At 43.3% G+C, this 20,050-nt stretch overlaps 1 protein-coding gene across 6 annotated transcripts in view; it reads left to right on the plus strand.

Annotated features, from left to right (window-relative positions):
• Positions 1-20,050, plus strand: part of SIK3 (SIK family kinase 3) — a 147,806-nt gene that overhangs the window by 42,680 nt on the left and 85,076 nt on the right. Inside the window, exon 2 of one of the 6 annotated variants that reach the window (XM_044996857.1) lies at positions 10,642-10,736. The exons of the other annotated variants lie outside the window; for them this stretch is intronic. The gene's annotated coding sequence lies outside the window, so the exon portion shown is untranslated. The remainder of the gene's footprint in view (positions 1-10,641; positions 10,737-20,050) is intronic. 6 annotated transcript variants of the gene reach the window in all.

The following is a 20,050-nucleotide window of genomic DNA, read 5'->3' on the forward strand; positions in this document are numbered from 1 at the left end:
ATGAAACATAAGCTGCAGTGAAAAATAGGTGACTGCCATTCTGGTACTTTTCTTTACATCTTATAAATCTTACTGAAGTCGCATTTCTCAAAGTTCAGAGGCAAAAGCAGCTTATAATTCTCTAAGCCAAAAGATGGCTGTAGAGCAGCCCAAAAAGGTTAATGGGCTGTAGTGAACTTTGACTTGGCCATTACTACTACTACCACCTTGTCCTTATGTCCCCCTTCCTACTCCGGAGACCTTCAGAAATGTTTGGGAGGCAGGGAGAAGGTATTGCAGGGAACCTTTACACCAGTTTGACTGACTGTGGTGTCAAATAATGAGGAAGAACTCAAAACCTGGAAATTAAATGAACATGGCTATGGATTACAGGTGTCAAACCCATTCCACTGAGGTATGGTTTGGATGTTTCTGATGAGTTTCCTGACTTGGTGTGATGGTCCTTGCCTCTTTTGTCAGTTTAAAAAGTTCTGGACTCATTTTCTTTTTTGTAATCCTGATACTTAATTATGGAGTTTTGTTACCACCTTGTTGCCTGCTGGCTTTGCAGCAGAGATACTGCTGTAACCTTGTTGGGGTTTCAGTGCAACTCATTTTAATATGACTAGCTAATATCCTTCTGGGCCAGTGCAAGTAACAACAATAGGTATCTGGTGTGGGGAGAAGTCACTTTACATAACAGATTTCAAGAAACACTTGAGCAATTCAGTATGGCACTTCTGATTTGACGCACATGTGAGCTATAGGCTGGGCAGGGCTGCAGCTTTCTGGTGCTCTTTTTTCTTTGAGGGTTAATGTGTTTGAAGTCTTTAGCTCTTACAATTTAAGTGTTGCTGCCCTTTCTGAAAATGTCCACTTTGTTGTTAAACTCTGGGACCTTTACCTGCTGAATCTGAAAACATTCTTGTATGTAGTCAGAGTGGTGGGATTGACGACAAGATTTTGAAATGGATCTTGTTTGCCAATAATTTTTACCAGTCATTAAATCAGCTAATTAGGAGTGTTATAATTGAATCAGGGACTGGAGATGGCATGCTGAAGGCCTTGGGGAAGTATTTTTGATTCTGTTGCATTCTTGGAATTGTAAGTAATATTGTAGTCTTTTAAACAGATTTGTACGTGACTGATTTGACCATTTCAAGTCTCTCTTAGGTCAAATGCAGACTAAAGTTACTAGGTTTGGCAGAAACATAAAAACACTGAATTAAATGCATGCATCTCTGAGATGTAAACAGTAGCTGTTTTAAAAAAGTATCTCAAATAGTCAATATTTTGAGGCTGAGTGAGTCAGTAGCTTGAACAAGTGTGTGTGTTTATAAATATATGTGTCTAGCTACAAAGGCCTGATTCTGCAGACTGCTCTGTCTGAGTGGACCCCTGCAATTGCTTGGGACCCCAGCCCTGTTGGCAGAAGGGCTGCACGAGGGGTGTACTCTGAAGGATTGGGGCTTGTGTTAGCTCTGGTAAACAGTATACATGCGTGAGTTCTGTTCTCTACCAATCACAGTGGCAATATTGGTCTTGTAGTTACGGACTCTTGCCATGTTCACTGTGATTCTGCTTAGGAGCTGATAACTTGATCCTGAGAATCTGCTCTGGGCTAAAATTTGGTGCATGAGATTTGACTTTTCATATTTTCCTGCTTTATTTGGTTCAGATGCTCTGTCTGCTCCTGAAATACAGGTTTCAGATGTCTTTCTGGGCAAACTGGACAGATTACTGAGATCTGAGACCTGTCATATACTTGAAGAAATGCTTAGCATTCACAATGCTTTTCATCCTCAAAATGCTATATAGACATATACTAATCACTGTTTATTACAACAATGCCCCAAATGTGCTAAGCAGTATACAGGGATGTAGGAAAGAACAGCTCGGCCCTGAAGAACTTACCAAGACACGGGGGGGGGGGGGGGGCAGAGAGATAACATACAAGCAATGTGGTCATGTATTGTTGGTACTATTTTTGTTTAAAAACCATTTCTCTAGCCATTGATGGCATCTCCTTTTGTCTCTAATTAAGACTTATAAATGTGTGTAGGGGGGAGGTGTAGATCCCACTTACAGATGGGAAAACTTTAGGCACAGAAGTGAGGGGATTTCTCTAAGGTCACACAGCTGGTCAGCAGCAGCAATTAGAACTTAGGAGTCCCCAGCTCTGTAACAGGGCCACTCTACAAACTTGTATTTTTTCATATGCTTGTGTAAAGTATATTAATTATTCATTCATTAATTCTCCTGCTCATGGAGTGTGAAGTGTACACTTCAGATCACCTGATTCCATGGAGCCCGGTCTCCTGCCAGTGTTGCTGCCCACTCTGTATTAAGGCTGAGGCAGGCGAGGCTGGAAGTCCTGACGTCCCTCCAGCATGCACAATGCTGTCTGTGAGATCTTCCCCATCCAGCTTTTGTTGGATTGAATGCATAAAACTGGTGGGCTGGTATGGACGCCAGCATATGGAGCAGAGGGCCAAGCCACCTAAGTTGGGGTTGTCACCTGGGAAGACCTTTTAGGCTAGTTGATTTGATTTGATGCCCGACATCCTTGTTCGTAATCATGAAAATACTATATGCCTTCAATAGTTATTGCTGTTTCATGTTGGAAGGGTCCAGTTGGCACATTTGTATGTGTGTGACCCAGGTTTCAGAGCTATACAAAAGGACAGAAACCACTGCTGCTTCATAGATACACATCTTAGTCTGAATTGATATGTGGCCTTGATGCAACAGACAGTTCCAAAGAGCCTGCATGATGCTTCCCGATTCAATGTTTTACGTCAGCAAGGCAACTTTCCTCTTCATAGTGACAACAGAGCAAGATACTAAAATGAGTTGACAAATTCAACACATTGTCCATTGATTACGTAGAGGGGTAGAGTCAGCCACTGTCATCAGTTTGGTTTCCTTCCAGTTGACTTGAAGACCACGCTTACTTGCATCTTCCATAAATATATCAGGGAATTGCTGAGATTAGTTTGTGAAGATGCGAAGATAGCAGCGTCATCCACATTCCAGGTCTGTTCTGAAAACGTCATGCAGTACCATTCTCAATATGTGGCTAGTGACAGTTTCCATCATTTGATCAATAATGGTGTTGAACAGATTAGAGACAGCCACAAAACCTGGATGGGCGCTGCTGTGGTACTCACACTGAGCGGCTGTCCTAGTATGTAAGTGCACACAGCTCACTCTTCGGCAGTGCATTTCTATGAGAAGGTTGAGGAGCTTGCCAGCTGCACCACTTGCCTGCAGGCGGAAAGGGAGCGATGATCAACCGAGTCAAAGGCCACTTTACATCAATAAAGGCTGTATACATCTTGTTCTTTCGGGCTTATTCAGTAATTTGTCGAATGGTAAAAATCTGCTGTGGCTGATTGGCTGGGCATAAACCCATCTTGCCTATTGGGGCCCTAACACACTCAAGAAGAACCAGCATGAACAGTTTGCTTGGAATGATAGCACAGTGATACTATGGTGATTGGAACACACCAAAGCATTGTCTTTCCCCTTCCAAAAATAGGAGGGTAATCCCACGGTGCCATCATGTATAAAATAGGTCAAAGTGATTAAAGAAGGTATTGGATGGGTGGGTCATCACTGTGAGAATGTGGCTGGCCCTGATTTGCTGAATCTCCTTTCCTGAAATCACCAGGTCTGGGAATGAAGATAATTCATCTCTGAGATATAAAAGATTGCTGACTACAGGAGCCTGCATGATCCTGGGCACTCACAACTGTATGACATTTACAAGAGGTTTACTGGCTCTGATGCTTACTTGTGTTTCCATAGAAACTGCTGTCTGATCATGGCAAACTGCAGAAGGTGCTTTTTGGAAACTTGTTTGACTGTCTCTTAAAAACTTACTTGAGTGGATCAAAAAAACCACCAAAAACCAGTTGGGATTTATAAACTTTGAAGAGGACAGGTGACTGATTAAGAGAGATCTGGAATGCTTGGTAAACTGGGTGCAAATAAACAATTAGTTTTATTATGCCTAAACGTATACATATAGGAACAAAGAATGTAGCTCATGCTTACAGGATGGGGAACTCTATCCTGGAAAAGATTTGGGGATCTTGTTGGAAAATCAGTTGAACTTGAGCTCCCAGTGTGATGCGCTGGTCAGAAGGGCTAATGCAATTCTTGGATGCGTAAATGGGAATTTCTAGTAGAGACGTTATTTTATTTCTGTATTTGGCACTGGTGCAACTGTTACCTGAATTCAGAGTCTGATTCTCATGTCCACAGTTCAAGAAGGATGTTGATGAACTGCAGAGGGTTCAGAGAGGAGCCACGAGAACAACTGAAGGATTAGAAATGGTGCCTTATAGTGTATTGAGTTCCTCGACTCAATCTGTTTATCTTAAGGTTAAGGAGTGACTTGATCAGTCTATATCTACGAGGGGAACAATTATTTGATAATGGGCTCTTCAGTCTAGGAGAGACAAGGTAGAACATGATCCAATGGCTGGAAGTTGAAGCTAGACAAATTCAGACTGGAAATAAGACATAAATTTTTAACAGTGAGAATAATTACCCATGGAAACAATTTACCAAGGGTTATGGTAGAGTCTACATTATTGGCCATTTAAAAATCAAGATTAGGTGTTTTTCTAAAAGATATACTCTAGGAATTACTTTGGGGCAGTTCTATGGCCTGTGTTATACAGGAGGTCAAACTAGATAATCATGATGGTACCTTCTGGCTTTGGAATATATATAAATAAATAAATAAAATGAGCTGTCATCTGCTTTTTCTTTTCCCACAATTTGGTTGTTGAAATACTGGACTGAAAAGAAACCTCCTCCTCCATTCTGCCAGGTTTATTCAATGTCTAGTAGTGTCATTGCAGTCATTTTCCAGTTGTGAGCTTCATCACTGGCTGATGGGAAAATCCCCACGTACACTTTGGTAATTGTCAGTGATGAAAGCGCATGTTTTTTAAACTCTTTTTTCCCCCCAGTCATGCCCTAATATTGTATTGAAAAACTTGTCGTCATTTGTACTAGTGCATGACTGTGTCAATAAATTCTGAGCTGTGATCTCCCAGGTTTAGGACAAAATTTCCTTTCAAAGCCATCCATGCTTAATATTCTGCACTTATGTCACATGTGCCTCTTACATGAATCATTTGGTCATAACACTATCTCAGGTCTGACATTTTCTAAATCTGGTGTAGGCTGTTGCTTTATCTTTGAACATCTTACAGGGGCTGAGAAAGTATTTCTTTAACTTGTGCAGATCATGTGCAAAGACCTTTAGCAAGCTGCTCAGCAAAGCACCCAGTAGCAATCGGGTTGGCCGTCAGAGGAAGCATGAACAGAATAGCTTTCTCTCTCCAGCTTCATAATTGTCGGATTGTTTGCTTAACAGCATTATTAATGCTGACCCCCCAACTCTTTCCTTGTCATCAAAAAGTATTCATTGTTCATGTCTTAATTTGAGCGAAGTGTATATTTAGTGGGCTTTGCTACAGTATTATCCCATTTTTTTGAATCTGTTGTATTCCCAGTATCCCAACAGCTTTGTAAGGACTCTGTGCTGGTATTGGGGGGTTGGTCTTTCCCAAAGCGTACTTTAAAAAGACTGAGCATGGCTCTTCCTCCATCTTTCCTCATACACACTGCAGGGAAGCTGTTCTGTATAGTTCAGTTACTCAGCAGAGAGACTGGTGGCTGCTGCTGTTCGGCATTCTTGGTACACAGCCTGCTGTGACAACTTTCTTCCTGCATGTGACTGCGTTTCCAAAACTGCTGCTAAGCAACTCTGTCTGATGTTCAGTGCTCTAATATAGTGTCAGTGAGTAACAGTCTTGCTGGGCTGACATTATTGCCTCCAGCTCTGCTGACAGCAGCGAGAACATTAGTAAGCTAAGAAACATGTTCATTAAGAGACAGGTGATCTTACAAGCTGGTCTTGACACTGGCAGGCGGAATGAATTGGACATGTTAGCTGAAATGTTTGGCCGGAGTCCTGCTCCCACCGTAATTGGTTCTGGTCACAGTAACAGTAAATCAGTTGCAGTTTAATAGGATGCACTCTTTCTTGTACAAGCTATCCTATCACTTTAATATGATATTTTATCACAGTTATTTCACTGATCTGACCTTGTTAGAGACAGTTGGTTTTTAGTTTTATTAGTATTAGCTGTTTGACAGTTTTGCAGTAAAATGCACTTAGGATTTTAGAAGTGTCTTAAATCTAAAGTGCATCTCAGAGTTTAAAAACCACACATAAATAGATAGTCAGGTGTGAAGTATAATATTAATCTTTTGTTGGAGTGTGAGGCATTCATTAGACAGCCCCTGTTCCAGAGACCTTTTTCAGATGTTCCTCTGTATGTATTTACTTTAACAGTCTCATCCGTAGAAACAGTAAAACTGAAAAATATCCTGCTGTAGAAAAGCCCCAAAGTAAAGAGGAGATTATCATTTATAAATGAATAAATTAATGAGTTCCTCTGTGTACTCCACCCCTACCTGTCATTGGGATGCCCAGCTCAGTGGTGTACAGAGGAGTTACAGTGCTGATGGTTTGTTATGGAATTAACCATAATAATATTCAGCTGGAAGCCCACCAATGATGGAATAGACTGTGCCTTTCTCATTCTGATAGTGGCTAACTCTCATCAATCAACTATACCAGTACAAATGCTTGGGTGTGATTTCCTCCCAGCCAGTGGATGGAGACAGTGTCCTGTGATTACAGCATCTTCTCCCAACGTTCTCAGATATGTCCAGATTTCAGCATTCATGAACTGGAATATTACACTAGGTATCACTAACGTTAGCACAAACAGGCCCCACTGACAGAGTAAATGAGCTCTTGGTAGTCTGCTCTTCCATAGGGTGGTTTAAAAAAATCAGTACAGTAAAATCCATGTATTAACTGCAGTTGTTTAAATGGGATCAGAATAGATCTCTAGACTGGCTTGTATGAACTTGGAGGTATAGATAGCTGTTGTCACAGGACTCTGTAACCTTTTGTTCTAGACTGTGATATCATGAGCTATAACAATAGAGTTTATACTGATCTGTCTATTAACTGGTGTGAAATGAAGCAAACATAAATTTATATCTCACATGTTTTAGTTCACTAATGTATTTCACGTGATAATAGAATTGGTCACTGTGCTTAATGTACAGTTTGAAATGTACTATTAAAAAATCAGTCTACACAGCAGTTTCACACACTTGACTATCTTGAGCCGGGCTGATTAGACTCCCCACAATGGCCCTGCTGAGGCCCGGGTTGAACTTGCTTTATAAAAAGCATTTCAGTTTTCTTCCAACTAATGGCTTTTCCTCCTCTTCTTCCCTGTTCTGTTTCCAGGCAACCTGGCCTCCCGCAGGATCTGTGCCCCCGATGACGTCCTTGCACCTCTCCTCCCTTCTCTTTTCTCTCCCCCTCAGATGCTCAGCTTTTCTCCTCCGATGATGAGGTGCAGAGCTGAACACATGCAAGCTGCTTTTCATCTCTACTCCCACACGCAGTGTGATGTGCACTTCTCTACATGTGTGGGAAAGACAGCAGATAGACTTGAGCAACCTGCGGTGTATCGTCTGATTTACTAGGCCTTGCCAGACGTGTCCCATTATCTTCATAGCCAGTGTCATTAAAATAAGGGGGTAATCAGAGCACTTGGCCTGGGCTCCATGAAATGTGGGCCAGTGCGGGGTAACTTCCTCAATGTGATTTTTCCCTCGTACCCTCACCTCATTTTTGATTTGTTTCACATCTCTGCGTCTGTCAGACTGCCAGCAAGCCAAATTGTGTGGTTGGAAAAATGTCCAGTTGGGACTAGGCTGAGGCACTGTGCTCAAACCTGCTTTTGAATAAAGAGTGGATTTAGGCCTTGTCTGCCCGCGAGTTATGCCTATTTAACTAAAATTGATTTATGTAGGCTGGTTACTATGCATTTATATAAACCAGGTTGTGTGCGTCCACATAGGGGTTTGCACCAGTTTAACTAAATTAACTAAAACCAGTTTGTGAGTCAACCTAATGCAACTTCTGTGTTTAGGCAAGGCCGATAACTCTTGACTTGAATTTGAATAGAACTAGTGGCAATGAACGTAGAGGTGTTCAGCGTGTGTGTGTGAGAGAGAGAGAGAGAGACTGACTGACTGACTCACTCTTACTAGTAGTATCCATTTCTGAATGTTACTTTCACTAAGGGCATGCCTACACTTCCCATTTAAAGCAGAAAAAGTCCCTTTTTTGTGCAAAAACTGCAGGAGCGTCTACACTTGCCAATGACTTTTTGCGGCGAAACTCAGAAGTTTGACCGCAAAAGAAAACCACGTCCACGAGAGCCGTACAGCTCTTACTGGTGATGCTTTTGCGGTGATGTGCAAGTGAAGACACGTTCTTCCTGTTTACAGAGCTTTTAGCCTCCACAGGATATCCCACAGTGTCTAGGTCAGGGGTGGGCAAACTTCGGCCCGCGGGCCACATCCGGCCCGCGGGACTGTCCTGCCCGGCCCCCGAGCTCCTGACCCAGGAGGCTCACCCTTGGCCCCTCCCTTGCTATCCCCCATCCCCCGCAGCCTCAGCTCGCTCGCTCCGCCGCTGGCGCAATGCTCTGGGCGGCAGGGCTGCGAGCTCCTGGGGCAGCGAGCTGCAGAGCCCGGCCTGACCCAGTCTCTGTGCTGCACGGTGGCGGCGGCTGCGTGGCTGTAGCGCCGCCAGCCAGCAGTGCTCCAGGCAGTGTGGTAAGGGGGCAGGGGACAGCGGGGGTTGGATAGAGGGTAGAGGAGTTCGGGGTGGTGGTCAGAGGGCGGGGGTGTGGATAGGGCAGAGGTGGGCAAATTACAGACCGCGAGCCACATCTGGCCTGCGGGCCCAGCCTCTGAGCTCCCAGCTGGCCCCGGCCCCTCCCCGGCTGTCCTTCCTCCCCCGCAGCCTCAGCTTGCTGTGCTGGCAGCGCGGCATCCTGGCTGGCTCCGGGGCTGGGCGGCGCGGTGCAGGGGCAGATTTACAAGTGAACACAGGGTGCCCTGGCAAAGGCCCCCCAACAACAGGGGGACCCAGGGCCGGGCACTCGGGCAACTCAACACTGGCTGCACTGAAATCATATGCAGGCGGGCGGTGCAGATGGCGGGAGCGCAGGGAACGCAGGCGGAGGACTCAGGGGGAGCACTGGGAGGCCACGCAGCCGGCCAGAGAGAAGCGGCCCTTTGAAGGGGAAACCACCGCTTCTCTCTGGCTGTGCGGCTGCCCCTGCTCCTGTTGAGTCCTCCGCCCATGTTTGCGGGGCCACATTCCGAAAGGGGCTGGGGGGGGGAGATGGATAAGGGGTAGGGTCCTGGAAGGGGGCGGTCAGGGGCAGGGGGTCCTGGAAGGGGGTGGTCAGGGGGTGGGGGGGGGTGGATGGAGGGGGGTCGGTTGGGGACAAGGAGCAGAGGGGTTGGATGGGTTTGGAGGTTCTTAGGGGGGCAGTCAGGGGGCAGGAAGTGGGAGGGGGTGGATAAGGGGTGGGGGGCAGGCTGTTTGGGAGGGGGCACAGTCTTCCCTACCTGGCCCTCCATACTGTTTTGCAACCCCAATGTGGCCCTTGGGCCAAAAAGTTTGCCCACCCCTGGTCTAGGTGATCACTTTGGCCAGCAGCGCTGCTGCTCTGACGCCAGGTAAACAGACATCCACTCCTCCCCTTCTAAAGCCCCGGGAACTTTGAAACTCCCCTTTCTGTTTTCATGGCAAGTGCTCACTTACCTGGCCAGGTGACAATGCCTGCTCCATGGAGCAAATACTGAGCTACTGGAGCTGATCAGTGTTTGGGGAGAGGAGGCTGTTCAGGGACCCAGGATGCCCCATGATCCTCCCCCCCCCGCCCCCTTCCCACAAGACCTATTGTCAAAATGGAGAGAGCTGCCCTCAGAGCACTGTGCTCATTGGCGATGGAAATGCTCAAATGTAAACACTCTGATGCCTGTGGAAGTAAGTGAGTACACAAACCTGCGCTTTTCTTTTACCAGTTCACTGTCATTGGAAACTGACAGCGCAAAAACTCTGCAAGTGTAGACATGGCCTAAGGCTGTCTACATGACAGACCTTAAAGTGGCACAGCTGCAGCGCTTTAAGGCCTCCTGTGTAGCCAGTCTATGCCCAAGGGAGACCTGCAAAGGGTGAGGGTCTTGGAGCCCTGGCTCCAGCCTGAGCCTGAATGTGTACACTGCCATTAAACAGCCCCTTAGTCTGAGCCCTGTGGTCTCAAGTCAGCTAGCACAGGCCTGCTGCAGGTTTTTAACTGCAGTGTTGGACGTACCTTAAAAGCATTCACAGATGTTAAAGCTCCTGTGAGGTATCATCATCTTTTTATAAGGGATAGCCGAAGTCTTATAGTGAGTCAGGAGACCTCATTTGCACATGCCTACTCTTAACCATTTGAAGATACTCCCAAAAAGTGTGACCAGCCTCTGAGTTTCTCTGTTTCTTTCCCTCTAACAGAGAGCACTAAATAGAAGGGCAATGGGGTAGATTACATACAATACAGATTTGTTAAACTGAAAACAGAATGGGTTGATTTGTAGCAAAAAGTGCAATGAAATGCTAGATTCACCTTTTACTTGAATCCTTTGGTTCTGAACATCTAGAATTTGGATTGCTAAATCTTGCTATGTATTTGCATTGACTTTTAGTGTCAGAAAATTGCAGCTTTTGCCATGCCAAAGAAGAAAGGGTAGCAGCAGTTGGGACCAGGAGACTTCACACACCACCCTGAGTGAAGAATGTGGTACAGTAGAATCTCATAGTGAAAAACTGACCAGTCAACCACACACCTCATTTTAACCAGAAGTACACAATCAGGCAGCAGCAGAGACAAAGAAAAATGAATACAGTACAGTACTGTGGTAAATGTAAACTACTAAGAAAAAGGGAAAGCAACATTTTTCTTCTGCATAATGAAGTTTCAGAGCTGTATGAAGTCAATGTTCAGTTGTAAACTTTTGAAAGAACAGTCATAATGTTTTGTTCAGAGTTAGGAACGTTTCTGAGTTACACCTCGGGAATGGAGGTTGTTTGTAACTCGGAGGTTCTACGGTATAAGAAATCTTATACACACTTCCAAAACTGTCTGAGGCAGTGGCAGGGCTGGTTTTTCTCACTTCAGCCTGCAAATGTCAGCTCTGGGTCAAACTGTGCTTAGCTGACATGATGTGACCCAGTCTACGCTGACAGCTAAGTCCTAATCAGTATCATGTCTGCTAACTCTTTTGACCAGTCATGTTTAATCATGCTAATCCTGTGTAATGTAGGCATTCCCTACACATCAAGTCAACAAAGCTGAGGCTGACTGTCCTGCTCCTGTGCAAACTGCTTAGGCTGCCTCCCCTGCTCTGCAGGTATACCTGCTTCTTGGTTTACAGCTGAAAATTGCCATTTAGGTATATCCTTGTTGTAGACTGAAATAACACTTAGAACTTGTATCGCCTCTTATCAGCTTTACAAAAGTGAGTGCGTATTATTTGCAGTATGATTAAATGGCTCGTTTATTCCTCTTCAGTGTGTCTCTTGCAATACCTCCCTTGCCTCTTTTGGGGAACTTAGCAGTCATCATTCTGTTCCCCGTGAACAAAACCTGTCATGATAGGTGTTACATTAGCTTTTTCAGCAGCCGCTGGAGGAAACGTTAAACTCTCCATATATGTTTATTTTTCTTTAAAGAAATTAAATGACTGGGGGAAATGGACTGTGTAGAAATGCAGTGCTGGTGACGGACTGTGTGGGGTGATTGTGATGAGCGTAGGAGAATATGGTCATATTGAATACAGACTACACTAGCTCCACTGACATGAAGGCACAGTTTGGGGGAGAGAAGGCTTTCTTACTCATTGTTTGTAGGATATTCTTGACTTCTAATATCTTACTTCCAAAAATCTTCAACCTGTCGGTTGAGTGCCTGAGCCTGCAGGATGTTACTGTCATTCCCCAACCTCCAGAACAGTAGAAGCATTCTGCATTTGGCAAGGGTTCTCCCCCCGACAGTGAAACTCCTCACGCTCACTCTACAAGAGCAATTTTATTTAGGGAAACTTTCACCACTTGTTGTACAACAGAGTGCAAATTTTCTGGTAATTTGCTAGATGAACTCAGCACAGAGATGGGTGTTCTAGAAGTGCTACATCATGGCCAAGATGTCCTACTTGCTGTGCTCAACTGCCATCCTTTCTCATGCCCCACTGCTACCAGAACATGGAATGTCATGCTTCCCTTTGCAGACAGTCTACTGCTTCCATTAAGGAGCTGCCTGCTGCCAGAAGTTTCAAAACTCAGCTTTGGAATTCAATAGCTTCAGTTCCATTGTCAGAAAACGTGCACATTCTTAGGGCTTGGGGAAACTTACCAGTATAATTATACTGCAGTAGTTCTGCTAGTATAAGTCTATGTGGGAATAAAATGGTTCGCCTCAGGAGTTGTACCAATGCAGCTATAACAATATAATTATACAGATACAATTATGCTGCTGAATTTCCCCATCTAGACAAGTATGTAGAAATTGTACATCTAGGATATCAATGGCTTCCAGTATTGCTATCTCCACTGAAGGGTTGAAAAATCATAAGATTTTTTAAAAAAAAGAAACATTGGGTTCTTCTTATTTACTTTCTGTTAGTTAAACATTGAGAGTGCAGCTGGGACACATTTTCAAACTTTTCTCTGCAACCAAAAGGCTAGAAATTAACTTTTTTTTAAAAGTTGAGATTCTCACAAAATAACAAGAGTTGAAGAGCTGGGGCCTTAAGAAAAATACCAAATCCCAAGAGTTTACAACACTGGACTTCACAAGTTGCAGTTTTTCACTTATACATCTGGATTAAAGTCTTCCAGCCTTTCACATGCATTTCATTATTTGAGTGGACTGCCATCAGTCCTCATTATAATCAAGTGGATTCAAGTGGCCTGCCACACATCAGATACAAAGAATCTTAAGCTGCAGTGAGGTTAGTAGTCACTCTTGACTTCAGGAGGAAGTTAGCAAGGATTTGTAGGATCAGGTCCTTAAGTTGGTAGCTGTCTTACTCCAGACTTCAGATGCATATAAAATAACTTCCATTGTGGGAGATGGAAAGTAGAATTCCCCATCCCTGCAACAGTGCATCACACAAATGGTGATCAGAATTATTTTAACCCATGTTGCTTCTGCTCTCTCTCTCCAGTTGTGCTGGTGAGCTTGTGATCTGCCTGACAGTGATTCCTGATACAGTAACATCTCCCGTGTGGCAGGCATCATCCCATGCTGCTGCATCATCCCCCCTGTAGCTGAGCAGCCAAAGGACACCATCCCAAATTCTGGAGTTTCTGCAAAAGTGAATAGGTGTATAGAGTAGGAGGAAGATAAAGGACTAAATTAGTTCATAGCCATCTGTCTGTCGAACCTGTTTTCTGAAATCCCTTCACTGTTGATGCTGACTGAACTGCATTGCTAATAAATTCTTAGAAGGATTTAGTTTTGTATTTTGAAGTTAATGTTTAAATAGTTATGCATAAACCAAAGGATTTCTACTGAGCCTGCCAGGGCAGTTTTGATGCATTCCCTTGTGCCTAGAAATGACACTGCTACAGGGAGTCTCTGACAACTTGGGTTGGGATAAGGAACAGGAAATAATTCCTCTATGGTCCGCATGCTCTTTTTATTCAGATGTCTCATAAAGCCCCTCCAGGAATTGTTACATCCACTCTGTCCAACACTGAAGTGCACCCTACCCTGCTCTGGGGTAGAACTTGGTAGTTAACAGCACACAGCAGTATTAAGTAGTTTAGGACAGGAAGTGAAGAAGAATCCTGCCTCTAATTAAAACCGGAAGAGGGATTTTGAGAGGAAAAGTAATATTGAGATCTTCCCAGCGCTCGTACAAAAAGTGCGGTGGGTTCTCTAATGACTGCAAGGAGGAGCGGAGGGGCTGGAGGTGTCTTAATCACTTTTTTCTCTCTGTCTCTCTGATTTCCTTAAGTTACCATTTGGTGTTATGTGCTGTTGGAATCCAGTGGAAGGCTCAGCGAAGCCCTTGTGTCTTCTGATTGAAGTGATCCCCTCACTCCCCTGGGAGTTATCTATTCCAAATGAGCTGTGTTCCTGAGCTCTTCAAAGGTTTCTGTCCAGTAGAAGCATGGTGTCAAAGTAACTAGAACGATACAGTTAACTGGCTTCCTTCTATCTCTCCAGGGCTTATATTGTTGATCCCTTCTGACTAGGCGACCCAGTGGAATGGAAACCAGAAAGGAATCATATCAGACATAATGTGCACATCTCAGTATAGAAAAAGCTCAAGTCTTGGAGTTGATTAGAAATATCTGTTCTCTCAGAGAGATCTGGCCAAGTGCATCAGTGTCTGAAGCCAATGGCACTGCTGGGTAACCTAATTTAATGCTGGCATTTGGACGTAGCCTTTATTAGGCTGCAGCTAAAAGGATCTGTCTGCTGGTTCTGCACCATTTAACTGAATGATATTCAGGAAGACATCAGCTATGACTCCCCACATAGCTTAGTGCACCTCAGGCTTGACCTTCAGCATGATCTGGTGTTCCAGTCCTTGGCTTCCCACAGCTCTGCCAGCGAATCTCTGTCCTCGTCTGCTGTGCACACTGTTCTCTAACCAGTCCTTGTTACCTCCTGTTCAGACTGCCCAGTGTGTGGTGATTTTGTGATACTGACACCTCTCTCTCTCTCTCTCTGAACTCACTCAGTAACTAGGCCCCAGATCTACAGTGGTGACAGGTTATAACACCGTTGTACTGGGCATATGCCCTCTTAGTTGGCTTTTAGAGAAAGGAATGTTTGTGGACTTGATGTTCTGTAGCAAGAGCACTTCTGGTTCATATTTGACAGGTTTGCCATAAGGAATTTGAGGCGGAAAGGAAGACTCGTACTTCTGACAGTTCTGTTTTTCCTAAATAAACACGTTGTATTGTTACACAGTCGGCTCATTAGTTAGTGCCGCCTGTTGTGGCTGCTGTTGTGAATAAGGTGAGTTGTTGATATAATGGAAAGAGCTGATGTTCCTAGGGGCTTGTCTACACAGGGAAATTTAGAGGCATGATTAGGCTAGTTTAGTTATGTGGGTAAACTTCCCTTGTAACAAATGCTAGAATACAAAATACCTGCAAGTGCAATACAAAATAAGAGCTTTTCGCTTTGGAGGTGTTGTGATAATTAGGCCTATAGGTTTACTCCTAATTGTAAGCTCACCTGTAGAAATGTGAAAGTTTGTAAGATGTCAGTCACCTATAACGAATGATGATGGGAAAAGATAGACTGAATTAGTCTAAACAAAAGGGCCTCCTGATCTGATTCATGGACTACTTTAAAATCATGCTTTGGAAAAACAGAAGAGTAACAAACCAAAATTGGTGTGTTGGATACTAGGCCTAGCTGGTGGACAAAATAGTAAGGGAATGGGCTAGTCCACCCATCACTCCTTTTGTGGGGTCGTTAAAGAAATATTTCTTTAGGGGGAAAAAGCAGAACAGACAGAGGCTAGTGGAGTGAGCGACTTCATTTGGATCTCGGCCTTTGTCATCCTGATCCTGAGTGATGTTCTGGCCTGAGAGTGGGACCCAGATGACATTGCCACAAGAATAGCATAGCTGAAGTCGACTTACCTTAGATCGACTTAGAATCACTTACTTATCATCCTCGCGGCATGGGATCGCCACTCCTGTTCAGCTGTCGACAGCAGAGCAATTGGGGAGCGATTTATCGCATCTACACTATACGTGATAAATCGATTCCCGATAGATTGATCGCTACCCACCGATCCAGTGAGTAGTGTAGACATACCCTAAGAGACTGTCAAACAAGGTGGGAGGGAGGTTCTTCTAAAACTTCCTGAGCTAAAGGAAAAGGGAACAAGGGAATGTTGTTAAAGTGAAAGCCTTATTTAATACTTTCAAATGTTTTAACTGGTTTTTCCTTCTTTTCTTTATCTGTAATAGAAGGTTAAAAGCATGTTTAATGATGTGTTTGCCATGGGACTAAGCAGGCTGAGGTCTCCCTATAACAAACCCTGGACGTTTTTTAACACTGTTTAATGTTGGACAGTGACTGGGTTATGTTGAGGTCTTTGGGCCCCTGTATTCCATCTAAATTAATACCACAGAGGGTAGCTTTGACTTTAAGCTTTCCTCACTACAGGTAACAAAACAACTGTTTGTTTGAAGATGCACTTGCAGTCTAGAGCCAAATATTGTTTTGAGATCAGCTGTTACTCTGATGCTGTCTCTGACAGTGTATCCCTTCTTGGTGCTGGCCTTTGAAAGAAGGACGACAGTGTTAGCATCACGTCTATAATCTGAATGGTCAGTATTAACGCTGCTGCCTCTCCAAAGATGACCAAAGTGGTTCACTGCCATTTTGAGAGGCAACATAAGACTGGAAGGGACCTTCTGGGTCATTGAGTCCAGTCCCCTGCTATTGCAGGCAACCTCTGTTACAGAACCCCATTCACTTGGATGAAAATTGCAGGGTTGATCTGACTGTGTCAGGTGATGTTAATTTTCAGCTAGGTAACACTAAACCAGAATATTTTTTTCTAGGTTTTTCTAGTGTCTTAATTTAGAAGGCTAAAGAGTAACCTAGAAAGATAAACAGTAACTCATTAATTTATTAGCTGTACCTTATTCGCACTGAGTATACTTGTTCCTCCAATGTCGGGAGCTCTGTGCTGTACTGAATTTACATAGAATGCATGTGTATAATGTGATTTTTGAAATATTAATTACAAAATGCATCTTTAATATTCTTAGGCATCTCATTAGCCATTTGCACCTGCAGATTCCTTCGTGTGCGCAACTGTCGTGCATTCAAGTTGAGCACAAGGTTGCCCCAGTTATTTTTGCATGTGATCATATGCATAACTGTTAAAATCTGTCCCATGAAGTATTTAATTCTGGCAAAGCTTTTAAAGTGGCATTTTCAAAAGCACTGGGCATTGGCCTAACTCTGCTCCCATTGAAATCATAGGAGTTTTATCATTAATTTCCATGGAAATAGGCCACTACTGAGTGCTTTTAAGAATACCACCCGTATATCTGAATTTGTGATATTCTTAAATCTGGCACCAAAAATCTAGGCATGAAAGCTTTCTTACTAATTATTACTGGCAACTAGACCTGGCTGTGAGGAGAAGACACCCCTAGCAGTACAAGTACGTCCACTTGCTATCAAAACGATGAATGTAAAAGCATCACACTGGAAAGCAGCTGCAGTTTAATACAGTAGCATCGACATGTGAGTCCTAACCTTAAAAAGAAAGTTACTTTCAGCTCTCCTGATGATGAAAGATGGGGATAATACTTGCATTTTCTCATTGATCAGGAAATTAAATGAGTGTTCCTGTGGCTTTGAAATGCTTCTGTGCTCTGAGAGGGAGGTACCAATATACCCATGTTGGCATACCCTCCAACTCTGTCTCTTCAGGGATGTCACAAATAGGTAATATTATATGAATAATACTTTTTAGAACGCTCTTGTCATTTCCCTATGTAGATAGGCAGAGAATGCTGTGATCCGCATATGGAAATAAATACTCCATGTGGGATTTAATTATGCAGATTTGTTTGGTTTTTAAATCAAGTGCTTTTTGCAAAAATACCCTCTGTAGTGAATTAGCTGAGAAGTGCAACATCCTCTGCCATCCTTCTCAATTTGAGCAAGTGTTAGTTTTTTTTGTCTAATTATAGTGGAAAGCTTCAATATTGGTAGCTTGATACTTGGTTAGCTGGACTGTAGAGGAGTATCTGTAATGAATGCTACTAACGAAATAGTTAGTTACGCTTTCAAACCTATTTTCACATGGGCTTCCTCTTCAAGTCCCACTGTGATCTTTAGTTGCCTGTGCTGGAAAGGTCACGTTACACAAGAAGTCAAACAAAACACTTTCTGTTCAGCATCTTTCCATTAAGCAGCCAGCATGCGTGGGCTGATCATTGCTAGTTGTGCTTTGCTTAGTGAAAAACGTAATGGCTGTAGTCTCCCTGTTTGAATGAGTAATATGTAGTCAGTGTTTTTTCATAGACAGTGTATGATCCAGTGCTTTTTTTGGTCAGGTGTCTAAGCCTCTCTCCTTGCTTCCTTTGTCTGGACTTGAAGTGCTAGCATGAATTTATTTTCTTTAATGCATATAGGACAGTATTTGTTTCAAGCAAGCATGTATGAATATTCACCACAATTTAAATCGATCATCAGGATGTTTGTATTAATTTCTAATCTCACCAAGAGGCCATTATCTCCTGTAACAAAGGCACTGCTTCCTCTAACAGTCTCCTTAATCCGTGATGTGATCTGTTCACTCCCTTTTTCTTCACCTCCATTTACAAACGGACACACTACTGAGGTGATGGATTGTCTTGGCCCAAGATTTGGCACTTGAATTTGTTAAGGTAGCAAATGGCAGGAAATTCTGCAGTACATCAGCCAAGATTTCCTTCAACAGAAGAGACTATCGCAACAACAAATGGAGATCTTTCTGATGAAGTTAGTTTCCTCCAGGTTGTTAGATGGGAACACAGACTCTATGTTTACTGAGACTTTTCTGAGAACAGGGCACTTAACACTCTCTGAAAATGGTTGCACCAGGGAACCCACGTAGTCCTTGATCGGTTTCAAATATATGGTGTGGCTGGGACCAAGGGTGGGTTGATTTAAATCCAAGTGGTTTAAATTGCCAATCTTAATCATGATTTAAATCAGCAAGCGGGAAGGTGGTGACCAGTTTCTCATAGTGTCGGCTGAGTGAAACATTACTTGGCTATGCAACTCTTTAGTGACCCTTTTGCACATAGTTCTTGGAATTTCTAATCAGACTCCGTTAAGAATCTTAGTGAAAGTTGTCTTTTGGTTCTAGGACATTTCCACTCACCCCCAAACTGATCTGTGAATGTGGCATTCTTGGAAATATACATGCCCGTTAAACTGTCAGTGTTTCCTGTATATGTTGCTCACCTACCATATGAGACATAGCAAAATCCAAATTCTTGTAACTGACTGGCTCCTGACCGCAGGTCAATTTTCTACCATCGGCGTCTGGCCAAGAGGTTATCCTTTCCTTTTGGATGTGGGGCTTGCAGTTGCTACCCTTGCCTTTGTTATGTAAAAATTAGACTATTGCAATGTGCTCTATGTGGGACTGTACCTTAAAACTGTTCAGAGACTGAAGCTAGTGCAGAGCACAGCGACTAATTGTTTATCAAGCCAAACATCGTGCTGGGAACATGACACCAGTGCTCCAAGATCTGCACTGGCTGCCTCATGATTGTTGGGTGGAATTGGGGTAGTTGGTTATGTCCTACAAAGCCCTAAATGACCTGAGAGCTGTCTACCTGTGACATCACCTCTCCCCCAATGTCATAAATTCCCCCTCCCTTCTCTCCCACAAATGTGAAATAGCCTGTTTGGTGACCTTCCAGGTAGAATGGTTCTTGAGTGCCCGACTCTTACCTCGTATAGCCCTGTGTGACCAATAGAACAATCAGGCCACCTCTTCATGATCGCATCACAGGTGTAGCAGGTCTGTTGGTACTGTGCTGTCCTCTGAGAATGGAGGTGTAATTAGTCTGCTTCACAATTAATAGCAGTGACCAACTAATTAGTCTTTTAGGGCTTTTAATTTTTTTTACCTAGAGCTTATTGCTAGCTAACTCATGGTGATTAACATGCCTATAGCAGGCTAGGCTGGATGCTCCCCAGACTTTAGATCCTGGATACAAATGTTTATGGTTTACCTCTGCTGCAAATGGCGCCAAAATTCTATTCATATTTATACAAAATAACACAACCAAAAATAAAAAGTAAAAGGGTTAAACATTTCAGCAAACAAATTATTACCTTATTTAAAACTTGTAGCATAAATTTGATACAATACATTTGGCAAATACCAATACACTTTTATTAATTCGGTAACAAGGAATTTTGCATTACTTTATATTTAACATTATTTTAAAACTCTGCTATATGGAAATAAGAAAAGCCCATGTTACAAATATTAGTTAGTGGTTAGAATAAGAAGCAAAGAGTGCACTTCTGTTGCTTGGCAACCATATCTTCAAGAA

This window comes from Mauremys mutica, chromosome 22 (genome assembly GCF_020497125.1).
Source record: "Mauremys mutica isolate MM-2020 ecotype Southern chromosome 22, ASM2049712v1, whole genome shotgun sequence".
NCBI classification, from domain to species: domain Eukaryota; kingdom Metazoa; phylum Chordata; order Testudines; family Geoemydidae; genus Mauremys; species Mauremys mutica.